This window comes from Python bivittatus, unplaced genomic scaffold (assembly GCF_059951505.1).
Source record: "Python bivittatus isolate LINGU-HERP-01145 unplaced genomic scaffold, Pbiv_v1 ctg000080_np1212, whole genome shotgun sequence".
Lineage (NCBI taxonomy): Eukaryota > Metazoa > Chordata > Lepidosauria > Squamata > Pythonidae > Python > Python bivittatus.
The window spans coordinates 62,186,683-62,209,083 of NW_028277035.1; the positions used below are offsets into that span (position 1 = coordinate 62,186,683).

General features: G+C 36.7%; 1 protein-coding gene across 5 annotated transcripts in view; it reads right to left on the bottom strand.

The window, feature by feature from the left end:
• Positions 1-22,401, bottom strand: part of EEFSEC (eukaryotic elongation factor, selenocysteine-tRNA specific) — a 344,759-nt gene that overhangs the window by 193,790 nt on the left and 128,568 nt on the right. The window lies entirely within an intron of this gene.

Genomic DNA, 22,401 nt, shown 5'->3' on the forward strand with positions numbered 1-22,401 from the left:
AAGAAGCTACTTGTCCAGAATGCATCAGCTTGAGTAGTTATGGGTGCACCTCACAGCACCCATGTAATATCTCTACTCCAAGAGTTGCATTGGTTGCCAGGTAGTCTCCAGGTGCTATTCAAGGTGTTGTCACTTTTAATGGTCTACATGGCTCAGGGCCTGGGCATCTATAGGATCACCTTCTCCCAGTAATAACTGCATGCCTGATAAAATCTAGTAGGGCAACTCTTCATGTGTCCCCTTAATCAGAGACTGCCATCTTCAGGGTCCACAGAAGCATGTCCTCTCAGTTGCTGAGCCCTTCCTACAGAATAGTATTCCCCCAACATTCAAACAGACCCCTCTCTCCCAGCCTTCAAGAAATTAGTTAAAACCTGGCGGTTTCATCGAAGTATGCAAATTATGTAAAACAGACATAATGTTAATTGCCTGGACTAAAATTTTGTCCATTACATCTGGAATCTTTTGATTGGAGGACTGGAGAATCAAGATTTTACTATACTTCCAATTATTTCATAGAGAATGTGGTTTTGTGTGTGTGTGTGTGTGTGTGTGTTTTAAAGGAGGAAGCTAGATGGCTTATTTCAGTGGAAAGCATATTGTTTCCAATTTCACCAAAAAAAATTTAAAAAGGGAGATTTACGTTCATAAAGTGTAACCAAAGAGAGCATAATCATAATAAGAGTATTTTTCTTCTTAACAAATACAGTAAAGTAATTGTTAATAGCAATGTGTAATGCTAAATACTTCCTTGAGTTGGGCTCAGATCCTGGTGACTAATAGAGAGCACATCCATGTAGTTTTCTTCAGAAATCATACTGAACATACTGTTTGCCATTGCCATGTTTTGCCAATTTTTTAAAAAGAATCCTATCTAGCCTACAACTCTAGGATTTCCTGATGGTCTCCCATTCAAGGCATAAGTAGGTCTGATCCTGCTTAGCTTTTGGAGATTAGTGGAAGATGGCTAGGCACTGTCATAAATCTTCATGGTACTTTTCAGTAATAAAACAGCAAAAACTCTAAACTCCAAGAGATGAGCTGAATAGGCTATTCTCCTATCCTACTCATCTCTTTTAACTCTTATTCAAACTGAACATCACCAATTACTGCTTTATGTCCTACATAAAAAAGGGCTCCAGAGAAAAGCCCCACCCACTTTTTTGGCTTGATATTAACTTATAAAACACATTATGAATATAATTCCTTATTCATTGAAAGGAAGGAAAGATTCCTCCAATACAGAACTGCAACAAAGGTCATTCTTGGTGGTTTACTGTCAAGACAGATGCTTCCCATCTACAATGTTTGCATTAAACAACAGATATTTTAACATATTGCATTACACTATCTCAGTGAACTGCCCATCTTGTAAAATCATTTTAATTATGTTATTTTCTCTGAGCAATCTTCAACATCTACAATTATTTATAGTATTATTGTCTTGGTTCCTTTCTAGTCACAGCTATTAATGTTGTTGTAACAGTTCCTAGATGGAGAAGTTTATTTGATTTATTGTTTAATGACTAGATGGAAATGCTTCAATGTTTTTTTTTTCTTTCTTTCATACAGTTCCCTCCCTCCGTTTTCTCCCAAATGCTCAGGACATTACTTTTGTCAGGGAACAAGACTGAGTTTTTCTAGTCAACTGCAAATCCTTGTTCAGACACTGCCGCTTATTTCTGGGTAATCACATCAGTATAACCTCTGAATTCTGCTAGATTCAATTTCTGCACTATGTTCTCAATAGGAATCAGAACAGCATCAATAAAGTGCACTAGGAGGGTAAAATGCCAACGTATCAAGATGGATGATTTGTTTTTATTTTCATAGAGATTTCCTCAACTTTAACTTTGCCCTTGCTCTCCCCTTCATCTCACTCTTTCCTGCTCTCTTCCATAGCCACCTCCAAATGCCCATCTGTCAGTTTCATTTAATAGAAACCTATAATTCCAAGGTAATGGATGCACTTGGCTAAGGAAAGATAATCTCTTTGGGCTCGCTTCAGTTGTTTCATCCCTGTTATCATATTAATACTGATTAAATGCAAAGCACAACATTTAAGTGAGACTGCACACATTATTTAAGGACGACAAAAGCAGACAATGTTGAGCCTGCACATTGATTTGCACAAAGAAACAGTCTGTTTCAAAAAACGACTGGGTGTTATTTGAAGGATGCAAGGAACCAGCAGCTATACACTAACATCGACTTCAGCAACCATAATACACTGCTTCAAGAGGCATGGATCTATAAAGAAACATCAATGCACAAAGCATGATTACATGATGTTGCTGCATATCATATTGCCTATTCTCACCTGACTTATGATTGGCTCAAGTTGATATATATTTCAGCTGAAATTTGTGCCAGCCACAAATACTGTCAGTAATAAGCCAGAACCAAAGGGGCCACCTGGATTTTCTAAATTATAACAGATTTTTTTTTAAGTAATACAAAGATTTATCTTGGGTTTCATCATCTAGAGAAACAAATAAAATGGGCACAACACTAAATTTTGAAGTACAACCCATACTTAAAAGGAAAGCACTATTATCAACCAAAGCGCATGCACAAAACAAGGCACATTATTAAAGTTTAAAATCATTTAACATTATTTATATATGAATATGGTTTTTATTGTATTTGACTGTATTTTAATTAATATCTATTTTTTGTTTATACTGTAAACTGCCCAGAATCACTTCCTAGTGATGGTGGTGATCAAATTTGAAATATAAATAAATAAATATCATAAGTAAAATGCTATATCTTTCTAAGAAATAGGTGAATTTGTTTTACTGAACCAATGAAGTTATAGCCACTTTTTAAATGTAAAATGTCAACAATGAAATTCAGAAAATAAATTCAAATTGCTTGTGATACCATTCAGAATATTGTTAAGAGAATTATTAAAGACTCTTGCAACATTTAACTTTTGACTGTAATTGGAGAATTTGGAAAACTAAGAATTGATACTACAAGCATCAGGGCTGTAACAGACAACAGTTTTATTAAGCATGACAAATAGGAAGGAAAGGGCTCAGATGATGGCATATTGCTACATTCCACCAAATGGAATAAGAAATTAGCTGATGGAAAAGGAAAATGGCATTACATGAAACCATCACAGATCAAACTGGTAAAGCACAACTAACACAAGCACCTATCAGTTTTTGAGGCCTCATAAAGAGATTTCCAAAAGGTTTATTGCACAATTCCCACCACGGGATCACCTCATAAACTCACAACCCTGCTTGAAGACGGAGCACTTCATTACAGATATAACAGAGAAGACAGGCACCTACCCCCTAACAATAGGAGGGCAAAAAAGAAAAATGCTATACCTGGGTGAAAAAAATGGGCTACTACCCCAATTCTTCTGGCAACAATATCTTTTCTAGACTATAGCATAGCGGAGGGAACTAACCCAGGTCAGAAAAATTCTAGTGGTTTAATTGAATAATGGCATTGCCCATTCCCACAAGCCAGTAGCAATCTTTCTCCTTCCTACTAGGGCAACACACAAATGGTCTTTTCACTTGATTATACAAATAATTATGAAAACCTATCAGAATAGTAGATACTGTCCAACTTCCATTACGTTATGCCATGTCCCCATGTAGGGGGTTTTACATGATTTCCACACACCTCCCTTGGAAGTCATGTAAAATCCCAAACCTAGGGGCATGACAAAATGTAATATCTGTATCTCTATTATCTGAGAGCTTAAGAGAAGGTGAACTGCATATTTCATTATGATAGCACTTCTGGATATCCCTTCCTATAATTGTTGAGCACCACAACCTGGATAGCTCCTGTACATAGTCATCTAAAATGCAAAGTACATGCATTCAGTTCTCTGTAGAGGGTTTGAACCCCAGAGAATAACATCTGGCTACCAAGAATGACTGTGTTACATTTTCTCCTTTAACTAACCGCGCTACCTCCTTAAATGCCAACTTTTTTTTTTAAGACATGTGACAAAATTCCAATTTGCACAATTGCAATTATGTTCCTATGTATTTATTTTAACTCAATAACACTAAACAGCCTGAACATGGTGATGGGGTGATAAATAGCCAAGGGCTTTGTTATGAAGTAAAAAGGTTGGGTGGCCAAATTTAAACTTTAGATCTGATCCATCATCCAAAAATCTTATTCATAATGTAGTACACACTTTTCCTCTACTCACCCCTCTAAACAGAGCACAAGAAGCTACAAATCATGGATATAATCATTACATCCTCTTCTTCTCAAATATTTGCAGGATATCATTTGGGAAACAGCAAGTCAACATTCATAATTTTCTCAGTTACCTATGCTGCTCAAAACTTCAGACATCAAATACATAAAGAGTAAAAAATTGAAAAACAACATTCACAATCTACAGCCTGATCTCTAGTGTACCTAATAGAATTATTCCTCCATTTATATTTGTAAAATGGGGATGACAGGCCAGTCTAACAATGGAAGGATATGAATCTTAAAACAGACTACAGTAAAATGTGACCCAAAATTATGTGCATGCATATACACACTCACATACTTAGTAAAGATGAGCAAAATTATAACACTGCTACTGCAAACAATACATATACATTATGAAAAGTTATCATAAATATATTTTAGCACATTTTGGCATATGTACAAAATCAGTTAAAGGGTTTATGACATGATACCCACACAAAATGATTAAAACTAGCAAATACAGACCAGTGCACTTTAAATCAAGTCAAAGTAACCACTCTACAGCTTCGTATTTAATTTAATTAACTAAAAACTCTTTACAATGAATTTCTGAGTTAATCAAGTAAAGCAAATGAGTTTTTTTTTAGATTTGCCTATTCTCACTCTTAGGACTGAAGCATGTGGGTTTAATATAATCTCTCTCTCTCTCTCTCTCTCTTTAAAAGGACTTAGACATGTCTTTTTTTTTTTTTAACTAACATGTTTCTAGGTTCCAGCCAAGCAGAAGGATTCTATTCCCATTTCTTTTACTATGTTTTATACTTCTGTTGTTGTTGTTACTATTATTTTGTCATTTGGAAAAACTCTTAGGATGGCTTTTTTTTTTTAATCTGCACTCAATCGTTACCGATTCTGCGGTGACTACCTGGATGAGTCCCTGCAGTTTTCAAGGCAAGGTGTTTCGGAAGTGGTTTGCCATTGCCTCCTTCCTAGAGCAGAGCCCAGCTGGCGAGTGCAGGAGGCGGGGTTTCCGTTGCTTCCTTTTTCGGGGGGGCGCGGCTTCCGCACTACCGGCAACTGCTCCCGTCTCCTTTTGCAAGGTGCCACCAGCATTTTTCCTCCCACCGGAGTGAGAGTACCCATTTATCTACTCACGTAAGTTTTCGAGCTGCTGGGTTGACAGGAGCTGGGGAGGAAGCAGGAGCTCACTTTGCTGCACAGAGCTGGGCTCGAACCGCTGAAGTGTCGGCCATTTCTGGCCGGCAACTTTCAGCGTCATTAAGCCACTGCACCACTGCGTAACCCCATATAGGATGGCATACAACACAATAATGGAACAAGACCCTTCCTGCAGGAAATAGTAATGTTCGTACATACAATTTCAGAATAAATGAGAGGAAATGTGCACTGCAGCAATGCCCAAAAGAAAAAGTTCACCTAGGTACTGATGGGCATGGAAGATAGCCTTGTGTTTAATTTTTCTGTTTTTCAAAGGATATGATATGAAAGTAGCAAAGTAGCTGAGGGTTCAAGCACCATATTGTTTATGGGAATAGTGTCAATCATAAATATAGCTCTCACAAAAAGAGATATTCAGAAAAGTCATGCAATCATTTCTTTACAATATTATTGTAATTACATTAATAATCAGTGCTGGAAGAATGGAATTTTCTTGTTTTACAGTGCCTGGATCCTGTGCAGTGAATTGTGTAAGAAACCATCCTAGATCCAATGGTTCTGGATAATTTTCATTCTGTCTTTTTAGGGAAGGTTACTGAAAAGGTGGACAGCTTGCAGCTCCAGCGGGACCCAAAAGAAACAGATCGTTTGGATCCCTTTCAGTTGGGTTTAAGACCAGAATATAGTACTGAGGACTCAACTGATTGCACTTGCAAATGATCTGTGGCAAGACCAAGATGGGGGTGATGCATTCATTCTGGCACTCCTTGATATCTCAGTGGCTTTCAATTGCATCTATCATGAGATCTTTCTGCACCAGCTTTGGTGAATGGGAGTGGTAAGCTCGGTATTATGGTGGTTCTCTTCCTTCCTCCTGGTTCCAATCAGTATTGGGGAAGGGGTGGAGGAGAGAGAGAAGCCTTTGCAAGGTTCCTCAAGACTCTACTCTCTATTTGTTCCTATATAACATCTACATGCAGGTGTTGAGTGACGTTATCCATCAGTACAGGGTAAAGTATAATCAATATGCAGTTTGCATTTCTACCCTGGGCTGACCAAGTGATGGTGTCATGGTTCTTTCCCAGTGCTTAGAGGCTGTGAGGGTCTGGATGGGGAAGAATACTCCAGCTCAACCTAAGCTGGATCGAGTGGCTGTGGATCTTATGTACCCCTTGGATCCAGACATTCCCCTCCTTAGCTCTGGACAGGATAGCACTCCTCCAAAGAGAATTGATGTTCAATTTGGAGGTCCTTTTAGACTTGCAGATCCAGCTTGAAGTGGCAGTTGTGGCCAAGAAAGCCTTTGCACAACTCTATCTTGTGCACCAAATCTCCTCTTGCATTGGAAGGCCCTGCCTTGATCACCTCCTGTTTGGAGTAGCGCAATATGCTCTACATGGGACTGCCCTTGAATACCATTGGGAAGCTACAAGTGGCCCCAAATGCAGCAGGGTACAGAAAGTTATGGAGCTTCCACAGCATATCCACCTGACACCACTGCTTTGCAAATTGCAGTGACTTCCTATAGGCTTCCAGGTATAATTCAAGGTGCTGATTATCACTTATAAAGCTCTCCATGGTGCAGGGCCAAGTTATTTGCAGGACTGCCTATCTCCAGTTGTGTCTGCCCATCCCACAAGATCCACCAGTGGGCATATCAGATTCCCTCCATGAATCTAATCAAACTCAGGAGGCTTGTCTTTTCAGTCATGGCACCTGCCCTTTGAAACAGTATACCCCAAGTTATGGATGGCCCCAACCCTACTGGCCTTCTATAAGGCTTTATAAACTTTGTTTGTGACCTAAGCACTGGATTAGGACAGGAGTTGAGCCCATATGGAAAACTGAAATTGGATGAAGATTTTGAATAAATTGTGGTTTTGGCCTCTGTCTGTGCTGTTTTATACTGTATTGCCATGGTCCTTATACTTTTTTGAGCAGCCATTTATGTGCTATCAAGTCAGTGTTGACTCTTAGTGACCGCACAGATTCCCTCCATGACAATCTGTCCCTATCCTGATCTTTCAGGCCTTCTAATGGTGCACCCAACGCCACTGTAACTGAGTCCATCCACCTTGCTACTGGTCATCCTCTTCTTTTTCCTTCCACCTTTCCCAGCATTAGAGCCTCCTCTAGAGAGCTAAGTCTTCACATAATGTGTCCAAAGTAGGATAACCACATGGGCAGCCATACAAATTGTATAAACAAACAAACAAAAAAACAAACAAGCAAACTGCTTGGAAAAATTATCTGGAAAGATTCTTAGGTTGTAATCATAAGATATATGCCCCCTATATATAATGGGGCTCACATCCAAGAAAACATACAAAAATGGAACAATAAAAAGTTCAGATTCAAATATTAAAAAGAAAAAATCAGTGAACACTTGTATATTTGAATCTTTAAAGTCTGTTTGATCATTGCCCAGAGAACATTGTAATTACCATTTAAGTCTCACCTAAACAGAAATGCTAGGAGTTGTAAATTGGCTTCATGGGTAAGAAGTTTACCCTGAGCTGTAAGAGAGGTTAACCTAACCTTTTGAGATCCCTATAGACAAGCAACTGAACATGGAAACCAGTGAAGCACAGGGCTGTTGTTTACCTAACCTCTGCACTGCAAGAGACATCAATCCCTGCCTTATTAAAGAAATGCATACACCAACCTGGCATGCTGGCTGAAACAGCTCTCTCAAATTCACAGTTTCTCAGAGGTCGGAGGAAGTTCTGGAGAGGCCTGTTCCATAAATAAAATCCTTCTGCTTGACGATAACTAAATTGTATTAAGGCTGGCTCAGACAGCTCCAATTAAAACTCTTTGGTGGGGATGGACTGGAAAACTCTATCCTAGATTGCTCACAGATAGGAACTTTCTCTATATTTTCTTCTTTACCTTGTTTGTAAAAGAAAAGTAGAAGAGAATCTGCACCCTATGCCCCCAACTGCTCTAATAACCTGAAGCAAAGCAACTTGCTTTCTAAACTGAACTTTTACCCAAAAAGTGTAGGAGACATAGGTGGGTAATAAATCACACAAGATTCCAACCTTCCCCATAAATCAAGTCCACCATTAGATTTGAGGGATCTTAGCTCTGCACAAGGTATCTTTAATGAAAGAAAGGGAAAAATACAAATGGGGGAGGTACAACAATGCTTACAACATATAGTTATTGCAACATATAGTTCTGTACTTCATGGTTATACCAAGTACTGAATCATGAACAATTAAACTCTCTCCCAAATGTTGCTTGCAGATTTTCTACTAGTAACCTTCTTAACCAAACATGAAATACTTACCCCCTAAAATCTTGAATTAAAAACAATACCCCCCCCAAGAGTTTTTTAAGAATTACAAACAGGCGAATTCATATGTAATAACCAACTTTCTGACTTTATCTAAAGTTACCAACCAATAGCTGAGACCAGTCTTGGAGAGTCCCATGCTTCAATAAATGTGACACAATCATGTGCATGTATGCATATATATAACTGTGTATATATACTTGCCAAAAGCCACATTCCAAAATAGACAAAAATATACAATTCTGTTAACTGAATTAGTAATTACCAATTAAAATTAACTGCCTAGAGCATAAGATACCCTATTTAAAAATTAATTGATCCCCTGTTGTCATATATCAATCATATACTCTTAAACAGAAACTTGAAAGTACACAGGTTGGGAGGGCAATATGACTGCCACATCTGTCACCATTTGATCACCAGGTGTTAATCAGATGAGCTCGCTAGTTAGGTTGATGTCCCCTTCCTTCCTCACTACTCCATGCACATCCCTCCTGATGCTGTGTGCTAACTAAAAGAGGATGACCATCTCATATATATATATTTTATTTGTTTAGCAAATCAATTTATAGGGCCACCTGATCAACATACAACTCAAGTTAGTGTACACAAATAAAAGCAAGATATAATACTCAGAAAACATAAAAAAATAATAAAAAATATTGCACCCAAGGCTACTTTATCCAATCAAAAACTATTGTGATCCAAAACCTCCCAACCCAGGACCTGGAACAAAAGACAGGTCTTAAGAACCTTCTGAAAGGCAGGGAGGGTCACAGCCATGTTATGAGAAATGAGCATACCATTCTTCAGTCAAGAGTACACAATACTTACAAGCATACTATACACTAAACCACAGTCCCTTCCCTTCTTCCTGCAAAAAGAGGAAAAACAAAGAAAAACAACAGGATAGGAATGGATTAAAGGGAAGAATTAACTGTATTGGGAAGGGAAGAAAGAAAAAAGGAATAAAACTGAATGGAGATGAAGTTAGCAAAAGAACTCACTCAATACGGTAGGGAAAAGAGAGGGAGAAGCCCAATTTTGATATTATAAAAAAGGTTAAATTTACTAGACAAAAAACCCTTGCCAAACAACTGATTATCTTCACACTAATCTTCAAAAATCTCTGGTTTTCAGGGATGATATCTGCAGCCATTTGTATCACCACCCATTCATTTTTTTTCAACAGCATGTTTTCTACTGCAGGTAGTCCCCAGTTTAAGAACTAGTTCCATTCCCAAGGTAAGTCAAATTTGTATGTAAGCCAGAACAGTATTATTGTAAAATACTGTATAAGTAGTATTGTGTAATGAACTTGAACCATTGTGTATTTAACTCAAATTTTGCTACAATAGCAAATTAACTATGGGTTGTCTGTAACCCAGGTGTTTTTAACCTGAGGACTATCTGTATTCTCAACATCTTCTAATCTTCAATTTTCTCAGTGAATATTACCTCTTATTCACAGATAATTATTCAGGAAAAAAAATCTGTCTTTCTATCCTTCACTGCTGGCTTCTGACAAACAAAGTCAATGGGGAAGCCGCCAGGAGGTCGCAAACGGTGATCACATGACCATGGGATGCTGCGATCATGTGGGATTTGCCTAACTATGGCAACTGGGACTGCTGTTGTAAGTTGGTGCAGTCACGTGACGTTGCCCTTTATGACTGTGTCGTTTAGGGATGGAGTCGCTGGTCCTGATTACCATAATTAAGCAAGGACTACCTGTATACTATGTATTACAAATACTATATTATGTATTTGTATGTTGCTTTCTATAAGCCAGTTAGAGTTTAAAGACCGAAGGCTATACAAATGCAGATGGGTATGTGTGTAGAAATTAATTATTAGACACCATTTTTATCTATGGACAATGTTCCAACAGAAAAAACAAAACTATTAGTTACCAGTGAGTTCTCAAAGACTTTCTTCCTAGCTTTATGTAGGAAATTCAACCATGTTGAAGAGTGAAAGAAATTCAGTAACATGTTACCTGCAATCTCTGCTAAAATAAAGCTCCTGAACAAAAAGTTTTTGGTATGAATGAATAGGTTTCATTACCTTACATTTATCCATGAAGGTATTGTTTTAAAATGAAATAGTCTGTCATAATGTTAGGGAAAATACTACCAGCAGCTGAGGACAGCAATATAGGCTGCCCTAGCAAATGGGGGTTGAACTTGTGAAATCCTACTGCCTATTAATAAAACACAGAAAAGTTCAGAAAAATACTGTATGTTGTAAAATTTCTTATTGGTATGGCACTAGATAAAATTAGTGTACTAAGATGGAGTTGGAAACAAGGCTAGATTTCAACTACTCAATTTATCCTTGAGCTGGAGTCTTTCCCCTCATTCTCTGTCCACAGGGAGTTAAATTCCTTGAAAACTGTTTTGGAATTACTTTTATCCTAAAAGGATAAATACCATCGAAACATGTGATTTGTTTGTTTCTTTGCCTCAAGCAATGAATATGGAGAAATTCCACTTCAACAGGTTCAGACACTGAAAGAGTTAAAGAATAGCAGTGATCTGTCAAGGTAATAGGAAGAGAAAACTAAAGCTCCAGGAAATTAAATGGAACGATCCAGTCAAAAGCATGGGTTTTCCCTCTCAAGTAAGTTTTACACGAATGGAAGGCATTTTGCCTATGTCTTTTGTTTTTATTGATTGATTGATTTGATGTTTTCTCTTCTCCAACTGACATGGAGAAAATCTATCTACGTGGTCACTAAGAGTCGACACCAACTTGATGGCACATAATTGATCGATCAATCAATCTTTTCCAATGCTGGTTGAAAGCCAAGTAAGAGCAAAAACACAGCTGGCATAACAGAACTTGGAGCTAGCAATTTCGACAGCAAGCTACAGTCAGTGAAGATACTTGCAGTACAGATTATGTTTTATTTGATGGACTAGGATCTGGGCTGTATAAATATGTTCTGTAGGTGTGCTTATGTCAGTTCCTTTACTAGAAGGAGCAGCTGATTGAGATCAACCTGTTCAGAACAACTGTTCATTTCTTTTCTCTACTCTTATCCTATCCAACTATCTTCTAGGTGTCTGATTTGGCTACATATAAAAGGTTTAGAATTCTTAATAAACCAGTAATGCTCATTCTGAGAAGGATCTAGCCTTAAATATATACTTTCACCAGCAAAAGCTACAGAGGAAGGGTGTGCCACTTAATTTCTTTCTGGTAAATCAGTGGTAGAGAAGATTTCTTTGGAATCATGAGGAGGGTGCCACAAAGTTGTAAAAGAGAAGTCTGGAGCCCCCTCATGGGAATCAGGGAGGCCCAAGCCATCACATCCTGTCTGTTACATCCATGCCCCGTTACACCTCAGCTCCTTAATCTCTGTTCCTGAAAATAACAGTTCATGCAACGGTACCTACACTGAAAGATATCTGCAGTAAAGATGGATATACTTAAGGAATTAATTTAGCTTCTTTGCAATCTCTTTCTCCTCCTTGTCATACAGTGCTTCAAGTGCTCCACCAGCTATTTTCCTGTTTCTGATATAACCATTTTTAAACTATAACTAGCTGTCTTAATATCATGAACAACATACTCTTCAAAAACTGTTTTTACGCCACCTACCACCATATTATTTTTTGTATGCAATTTTGGTTCTTTCTTGTTCATATCATTTAAGCAAGTTTTCCATTTTCTAAAAGAAGTCTTGTCTGTATTTTTTTCCTTGACACTACTTGTTACATTGCTGGTCAGTTAATGGTATTTTTGTTGATGTGCTGCAGACTTTCTAGCTGTGCTTTTGGTATTTTTGGTCTCTTCCAAATATTCTGGAGAGATCCGATTATCCTTATTCTCTCTTCAATTCCTTGAATCTCTTATACAAACTTTTTCTCTTGTGTAGTACAGCGGAATTAATACATCTGCATTTCTGCTTTTGGTTAACACAGTTTATTGTGCCTTAGGAAGCAAAAAAAACCCAGTGGTTAACCATAGTTAATTTAAAGCAAGCCAAATTGAACCCATGTTTTCTACAAAAAGTTAGTTTAAACTAATCATAGTTATATTAATCAGTTCTCAATATGGTCAATACAATAGTTATCTGTGAGCAAGCTGGGATTAAATAAAAGAGGCAGAAAACATTTCTGAATTTGTTCTCCTGGCTATGAAAAAGTAACACAGAGCAGGAACACAGACATGTCAGCATAGAGGGAGACTCAGATTATACATATCCTGTAACTAAGATCCAAATGCACCTGAGAAAAATAAGTGCAGAATGGTATATCTGTGTCAAGATTATATTTATTTCATATAAACTTCTAGTTGTAGTTTCTGGGTTTCCTAAAACAGCAGAGCAACTTGGTTGTACCAAAACGGAAATGGACATAAAGTGCATTCGGAAAGTATTCAGACCACCTTAAAGTAAAGAGTCTGAATACTTATGCCAATGTGATATTTCAGTTTTTCCTTTTTAATAAATTTACAGACATTTCTAAAATTCTGTTTTCACTTTGTCATTATGGGGTACTGAGTGTAGATTAATGAGAAAAAAATGAATTTGAACAATTGTAGTATCAGATTGCAACATAACAAAATTGAAAAAAGTGAAGGGGGTCTCAATACCTTCTGAATGCACTGTACATACACCTGTTTTTGAAGAGCACACAAAATAAATATCAGTCGTGATCCAGAAATCAAGTCAGCTGATCACCTTAAGATGTTATAAAGCCAACTCACCATATACACAGGAGACAGACATTTTTTTCTTTGGGTCCGTGCTATCATAATCAATATAGTCCGGACTTCCCCATTTTATCCTTCCATAGTTTAACCTGTTCAAAAAAGAATCATAAAAGGAAAGTGGTGCACCCCTAGCCATCAGCCTCTGATGGCTTCTGTCTATAACATGGCAAATGGGAAGATTTCTGCTTCAAATACACTCTTAAGGATTTTCATTTTTTGTTTATTTCAGAGAGTAAAAGGAATGGGGATTATAAAAGAACAAGCAAAGTTTATCTTCACCTTTTTAAATAAAATGCAATTTACTGACATACAGTTGCTGCAATTTGCCCTTGGAATTTTGCATTCACCTCTAGCTGAATTCCAGCTCAGCTTCAGCTTCACATCCACACAGCAAACTTGTACCAGCCACTGGCTCTGATTTTTCTTCAAATAAATAGAAGGCAAGATGCAAAGAAACCCACCTAAATTCCATTTGCCCTGAAGACTAAGATTATCCTGTTTTAATGCAACACACAAGCAAAGAGTTGCAAACAACAGGAAGTCTCAAAATTTAAGTGATAAACCATTCTCTGTTGGATTTTTTGAAGTCAACTCATCTCTGGAGAACCAAACTAATCTAATTCTACTTACATTAACTGAGACTGCACTGTCTCACTGACCTCAGAAACCATCATATGTTATTAATTGTGAATATAAAAACCAACTTAACTATTATTATTGATTTGGCAGATCAACAATTGATTAAAAATCTCAAAAAAACTTCCTTCATATAGACTTCTCTAATTATAACATGCTTCTTCACCCAGATTAACATAATTATATACTTTTTTGTCTTCAAACACATTGTTCCTATATAAAATTATATATAAAAACCAGTTTATATGGATACATTGGGCAGTAATAAAATAGAAAATTGGACTTGCCACTCTGCTCAACAGAGTAAACCCACACGGAAAAGACTTGTCTTTTTTGAGAAAGCAGTCCAAAACTCAGACAACTAGAAGGATTCAAACTGGGGTTAGAAAGCATTTATTTCTGTTGACACTGAAGCTGGTGTGTATAATACGTAATTTTTCCTTTTATTGTACCCAGTAAATATTCTAAACTAGAGTATCATCTGTGCCCCCACAGCAACCATTAACTTAATGAAAACTCAGGGAGTTAGGGATAGGAAGAAGGTAACAAATTTCAGATTCTACTGTGACAGACTGTAAGAGCATTGCTGGAAGTGTCTGTGAGATGTCCAAATGGACCTAAGACAAACTTCTGAGCAGAAAAGCCTCTGCCATGGCCCTCAACATCTCCATCCTAAATGTTTTTTCTGATTTACTGATGACTGATGAGGCTTATAAGGAACAATCCTGTATCTTTGTTCAAAACCAAAAGAAATACCAGGTGGTACTTTGACCAGCTGAACTGTCTTGGACATTGAAATCATTCAGATTGAGGCCATTTCCACACCAAGTCTTTAAACTGCCATTTTACAGATATCCTCTTGTGTTAGTAGATGAGTAGAAACTTAGCAGTAGATGGTAATCAGCCAGGCAAGCATTTGCATATATTGGATCTTCTACTCCCTTTAATCTAATCAATGCTATAAATACATGAACAAGTAAAATCTTATCCCTCTGCATTTCTTTGTGGCATTATTCTTATTCTCAGCAGTCATCTAATCAGCCTTGCAGGGGTTTTTTCCCTGAACAAAATGCCAAAGGAAACCAAGGCACAAGGTACAACTGTACACAAATAAAGTACATGCATGTACAAAAGGCCAGCAAGGCAATATTACATACAATCAAAGAGTCATTTATAACACTGTCCTTATTTTGCTTTTTGGGGAGCAGTTGGAATGCTTAAAAAAAAAAAAAAAACACCAGCAGAAAACACACGTGCATTTAAATTCTTGTTGTTTCAAGCAACTTCTGGATTTCTCGATGTTAAATTTCTTGTTCCCATGCATGTAAATGTACACACATGGGCTCAAAATGTCAGTGCTCTGCTTCCATTTTCCCCCCTAATTGCCTTTCCAGATAGCAAGTGTTGCTGAATATGTTTGAACTGCATAGTTTCTATAACGAGATCCATCCTGAGATTATACCATCTATTAAGTATTCCTTTATAAAAAGTTCTTAAGAGCTGTGATGCTGAATTCCAGGGATGGGAAAGAGTTTGAGCTCAATTAAGCTCTCTTAGGCCCATGTTTTTGTTGAACATACCGAACATGGGATGATGGTGAAGCATTCAGAACCAACATTTGAAGGGCGAAGGAAGTAGCAGACTACCATCTTTTTCCTCTCTCCCAAGTGGGGGTAAAAAAAGCTTTATCCTGGAGAAGAAGGACAATATAGCTCTCATAGGTGAATTTTGATCAAGACAGGTGGGCTTTCCTTTGCAGAAAATTTCAGTTGGGACTATGCAAATGAAATCCAAAGACCATGATGTCTAGTGATAAAAGACACTCAAAGGTGTTCCCTATCAGAAGAGAAATCCGCAGATACACATTTTTCCTGATCAGTTTGTAAGATACCTTATTTCAGAAATCAAGGCTGAACAAACTATTTCTGAATTAATGTTTCTTTACCACTTTAGAGTAAATTTATTTTGCAAAATCATACCTTTATCATTAGTGTAGAAACAAAAGATTTAATTTATGTCAATAATTTTATAAATTAAAAAATATATTTTGTTCTTGCTGAGATTAATGGCAACATTTTCTTTTTGATTAAAAAGAAGAGGGTGCTTTAACTTTTTAATGACTGAGTAAACCAATAGCAATAATACCATATTGAAGGAAAGTAAATGTGCAAATAAAATATAGCATTGAAAAATCAAAGATAATCCACCATGAAAAATAACCATATTTTTGGTTTGTCTACCTCCTCTAAGAAAATGCCCTAGACTACTGAAATTAATACCAAAAAAGAAAGAAAAAAACCCACCACCACAGCTGATATTCAGCGTGGCTCATTTGTTCTTTCATAGTGAAAGAAAGATGTTTTATGTTTAAAGTCAAACTAACTCAGAAGCATTCATGGAATAGTTAAGAATATGTTGGATATGCATGGTTTCTTCTGAATGAAAAACATGGCTGGTTTTAAACAACACATACATACAGCAATATCTCATTATTCAGCTCAGAAAAAGTAGAGAAAACCCCTGAAGGCAAAAGTGCCACAGAGCAACAGGAAGAACAAATCTTTTCCTAACAGCTATCTGATTAGGTCCACATCAGGACAATGAAAACCAGCCTGAAACCTGGGAATTATCTAGTGTAACTAAAATCAAAATCAAAGAAAAGAAAAGAAAGCTAGGGGAAAATATTAAATAAATATAAGACGATCTAAAATATGAATTTGGGAGAAACAATATGCTATCACTCTGTGGCAAATAGTAGCAGGAATTGATATAGTAAGAAAAATGAAGCAAAAATGAACCTGATCATTAATTTCTTAACTACAAAAGGGTGAAACCTGTTTCCCGATTGCTCCATAAGAGAAGCACAAATAATGGGATTCGTTCCCATCCAAACATTTATCTTCTTTTTGGTTGGATGAATATTTGCACAGAAGTGAATCTTGTCTCTGATTAGGCATGTTTGTGATTACTGCAAACCTGAAAGGGAAGAAGCTACTGGCAAGTATAAATGAATACAATCATGTCAAATTCTTGATATTATATACACCTTCTATGAAAAACTGTTGCTTTTCATAAGCTATAATGCTCTACAAGCTTTCCTGTGCATCAGAGTGAATTTTGTCATACTTTTTTTGATGACTGAATTTGTGTATGCATTATAATGCCTAATTTTAAAATTCTGATTTTTTCACCATGCTCTTTGACTATACCTATTTTTATCTTTCCAAAACAAATCAATTTTTAGTCCTTTTAATTTTTTTCTAGAAAAGAAAAATCTTTTCATTTTCTTAGGCACAATTACATAGATGTTACATGTTAAGAGGAAAGCAGCAGAAACAGGAAATATCATAAAGAAAAAGCAGGGTGCCAAAGACACTTTGACAGCCAAAGACCCTGTTCAGTTCTCTACAATTTTTTAAACTTGCCAGACATTACCTACACAGTACAAAATTTCTCTTTCCAACATTAAGATTCCAATGTTACTTCTATTTTGCAAATGCAAGTTATAGAAAAATTGTATATATGTCCACTCAGAAATAAACTCTATGAAGTAAAATAAGACTCACCCAGGAAAGTATATTTAGGATTACAATCTGAGTATGTGAATAAGCTTACTGGATGCAAATATAGTCCTAATAGTATTATTGTGACTATCCAAAACAATTTCATAACCAGTTGCATATACATGTTTCCTTTTTATAAACACTGTAGGAGGAGCTGGGTTAGTCTATGGTGGCAAAAAATCAGGAGTTCAGTGACACCTTTTTCAAGTAACAAATTTTATTAAAAAGCATAAGCTTTCATGAGTATATGGCTTTTAATAAATCTTTTAGTTGGAAAAGGTGCTATCAGATTCCTCCTGACTTTTTTTTTCTTGTTTGTGCAATTTATTCATATATAGTATATAAGCTGTTCATATTGCACCAATTTCTTTCTTATTTTTTGCAACTGCCTCTAAGAATTCAAGTACACATACATGTCCTTGTGGTTTTTGTTTCTGATTCTCTTAGACCACTTTCAACAAATTAAACTTTCCAGTTGTCTCAGAAATAGGAGGTGTTTTACATAGGCATCCTTAAGGAATCTTCAAGAGGTTGATTAAACTAGTTTTTAATGGCTACATGAGTAATTTTTATGAAACTTAACTTTTATGAGAAAAAACACAAGCGATACAGAGAGAGGAACAGAAAAGAGGAATAAGACTAGCTAAACTTAAGAACTTTTTAAAAACCCACAAACAGGATATAAACACATAAAAAAGCAACACTGATCTAACAATGGAATGTGAACTACATTTGACTTAAACAACGTCAAATTCATTACTATTCTCCATATGAAATGTTGGTTGCTTTTAAAAAAACAGAGACATTTAGCAATCTCCTTAACCTGCTTTTTATTTTCCACAGACCATAATGTTTTGATTCTATAAAACTGTCTTATTTAGGTTGCCATTGCTACATAATGGGGAGAAAAAAGCTGAAGCTTGTTTTCAGCAAGAAGATAGGTGGGGAACAATTTCTTGCACAAAATTATCATTCATTCCACAAGCCATTAAACGAAAGAACAGGCAAATTTATATTTTACTATTTAACCTGTTGTACCATATTGAAAAATCCTACCAAAATGAGGTGTAAACATTGGAGAGAAGAAACTGTTAATTTGTTTAGAAAAGAAAGAAAGAAAGAAAGAAAGAAAGAAAGAAAGAAAGAAAGAAAGAAAGAAAGAAAGAAAGAAAGAAAGAAAGAAAGAAAGAAAGAAAGAGAGAGGAGGGGAGGGGAGGGGAGGGGAGGGGAGCTTAGTCCAAGTGGAAGAGACAATCATAGGATGTTACCAGATGGTGTCAAGGATCATTTAGTATGAGAACATGCCACCTCCAATATAATAAAGTCCAAATACAACATTACTGTTTCTGTTATTTGGAAAATATTTGTTTTGGCTAAGGTTCTACTGAACAAGACATTAGCTGCCAATATAAAATCTCTCTATTAAAACCAAAGTATGCTTAGATGTTAATTCCCATAATCTACATAGAACTGCACAGCTCACTGGCTGGAATGTTAAATCTCCTTATTAATTGGAATTCCTAAAGGTATCTCCCACATAAAATAAACTATCCTCTTTCTTGCTGCCCCTATTAAAAGAAAATCAATACAAACGCTGACAAAAACATATATCAACAACTGTTACAACCTAGATACAGATTTGTCATTACAATGTTGTATAATAATTATCTCCCATGTGCTAAGTATCTACAGTGCTTGGTACATTAATATTTTCTATATTATAGACTTCTTTTGCAATTTTTTGTGAAAACAATATTTACATTCTATGAATTTCAAACTAAAATGTTGCAATAGTATGAAAATCCCAAGTCCTGAGAATTAATGTACCAATTATTAAAATAAATTTCCATCATCAAGGAGACTGAAAGCATTTATTATCAAACATTACTTGAGAAGTCCAATAAATTATTTTCTGTTACTATATTAACTGCATCTTAAAGTCAAAAGAAGTTTGTTTCACTTTTTAAAACAATCTGCCAGTAATTTAAAAGAGTACAAAATTCAAGCTAATTATTCCAAAGGTTTGAGGTACATTAGCTAGGACATGAATAAGCATGTCCATTTATATGCAGACGGTGCCATGTTGCTGGCAGAGAATCCAACAAATTTGCAAATGTGTAAAATGGTAGAAGTATGGATCTGAAAAGTAAACTATTAAAGACTAATAATTATTATGATAGACAGGAAAAATGCAATGCATGATTGTACATTTATGCATAAATGGCCAAAAACTAGAGCAAGTGGATGAATTTATATATCTTGGTAGAATGTTTACTAAAGATGGGGAAATTAATGGAGAAGACATGCAAATACTGGTAGAAAGATAGTGGATAGTTCAAGGAAGGTGAATGCAAAGAGGGTAGATTATTTAACAAGTTTATGTGGTAAAACAAGAAAAAATAGGATCAAGAATAAATGTGGATTGAACACAAAAGTGAATGACCAATGTAAATGAAATACATTGAGGTGGTTTGGTCATGTGGAGAATGAAAGAGGATGGGCCAGGGGTCCAATCCAGCAGGACAATATCATGTTCTTATGTTCTTAAATTCCCAAACCAATAAATGAAGGAAGAGGAAAAGGAAAACTGAGAATGTCATGGCTGAATAGCATTGAGATCCTCAAAAAGAGAGTATCTACTTTTCTGTCTGACATGTAGAAAGAACTTATAAAACAAATCTATCAAATCTCTTATATAGTATGAAAAAAAAATTAAAAATTCCTTAGCAATGCACATTTACTATCAGTGCTGTAACCAGCATCTAGTTCTTTGTGCAAGTGTACAAAGTGTGCAAGTGTAAGAATTGGCACTGGTTTGAAGCCAAAGGGCAGTCACACCAAATATTGATTTGATTTACATTTTTCTTCTGTTTGCTCACTTTGCATTTTGTAAATTGATAAACATAAACAATTACAATATATGTTTTTGAAAGCATTCTTACTTTACACCATTTTTTCACACCTGCCTAAAACTTTTGCACAGTACTATATTTTATTCCTGGGTGATATTAGACTCCAAAAGTCACTTAAGAAATAGTTCTAACACTGATTCCTTAAAAATGCCCTTTAATTTAGTGTAATGGTAATTGTAATTGAAACACTCAACATGTTGTTATTGTCATTCACTAACTACTTCAAGAGGGAGATTATATAGAAAACAAGACAGAATATTCCTGATTTAATAAACCACAGATTATTAAGCGCTATACCAGTACATCTCCTATCATGAACCGCCTTTAGTATTTTAATCCTGATTTATGGGTATCCGTAGGGGAAGGGAGGACAAATTACCTTGTTGTTGTTGTTGTTGTTTAGTCGTTAAGTCGTGTCCGACTCTTCGTGACCCCATGAACCATATTGCGCCAGGCCTTCCGGTCCTTCACTGCCTCCCTGAGTTGGCTCAGTTTCATGCTCATTGCTTCAGTGATGCTATCTAACTATCTCATCCTCTGCCGTCCTCTTCTCCTTTTGCCTTCAATCTTTCCCAGCATCAGGGTCTTCTCCAAAGAGATCTCTCTTCGCATTAGGTGACCAAAATATCTGAGCTTGAGCTTCATTATCGATCCTTCCAATGAGCAATCAGGGTTGATTTCCTTTAAGACTGACTGGTTTGACCTCCTAGCAGTCCAGGGGACTCTCAAGAGTCTTCTCCAGCACCACAGTTCAAAGGCATCAATTCTTCGGCGCTTCGCCTTCTTTATGGTCCAGCTCTCACAGCCATACATTACTACTGGAAAAACCATAGCTTTGACTATGCGGATCTTTGTCGGCAAGGTGATGTCTCTGCTTTTTAATATGCTACCTAGGCTTGCCATAGCTTTCCTCCCAAGGAGCAAGCGTCTTTTAATTTCATGGCTGCAGTCTCTGTCTGCGGTGATCTTGGAGCCCAAATAAATGAAGTCTGTTACTGCTTCCATTTCTACCCCTTCTATTTGCCAGGAATTGATGGGTCCAGATGCCATGATCTTAGTTTTTTTAATGTTGAGTTTCAAGCCAGCTTTCGCACTCTCCTCTTTCACCCTCATCAAGAGGCTCTTTAGTTCTTCTTCACTTTCTGCCATTAGGGTGGTATCGTCCGCATATCTGAGGTTGTTGATGATTCTCCTTGCAATCTTAATTCCGGCTTGTGATTCTTCCAGCCTGGCATTTCTCATGATGTACTCTGCATATAGGTTAAATAAGCAGGGTGACAGTATACAGCCTTGTCATACACCTTTCCCTATTTTGAACCAATCGGTTGTTCCATGACCGGTTCTAACTGTTGCTTCTTGGCCCGCATACAGATTTCTCAGGAGACAGGTACGGTGGTCTGGTACTCCCATCTCTTTAAGAATTTGCCACAGTTTGTTGTGATCCACACAATCAAAGGCTTTTGCATAGTCAATGAAGCAGAAGTAGATATTTTTCTGGAACTTTCGTGCTTTCTCCATGATCCAGTGAATGTTGGCGATTTGATCTCTAGTTCCTCTGCCTCTTCGAAACCCAGCTTGTACATCCGGTAGTTCTCGGTTCATGTATTGTTGAAGCCTAGCTTGTAGGATTTTGAGCATAACCTTGCTAGCATGCGAAATGAGTGCAATTGTGCGATAGTTTGAGCATTCTTTGGCTTTGCCCTTCTTTGGAATTGGAACATAAACTGACCTTTTCCAATCCCGTGGCCACTGTTGCGTTTTCCAAACTTGCTGACATATTGAGTGCAGCACTTTAACACCATCGTCTTTTAGTATTTTAAATAACTCAGCTGGAATACTGTCATCTCCACTAGCTTTGTTGTTAGCAATGCTTCCTAAGGCCCACTTGACTTCACTC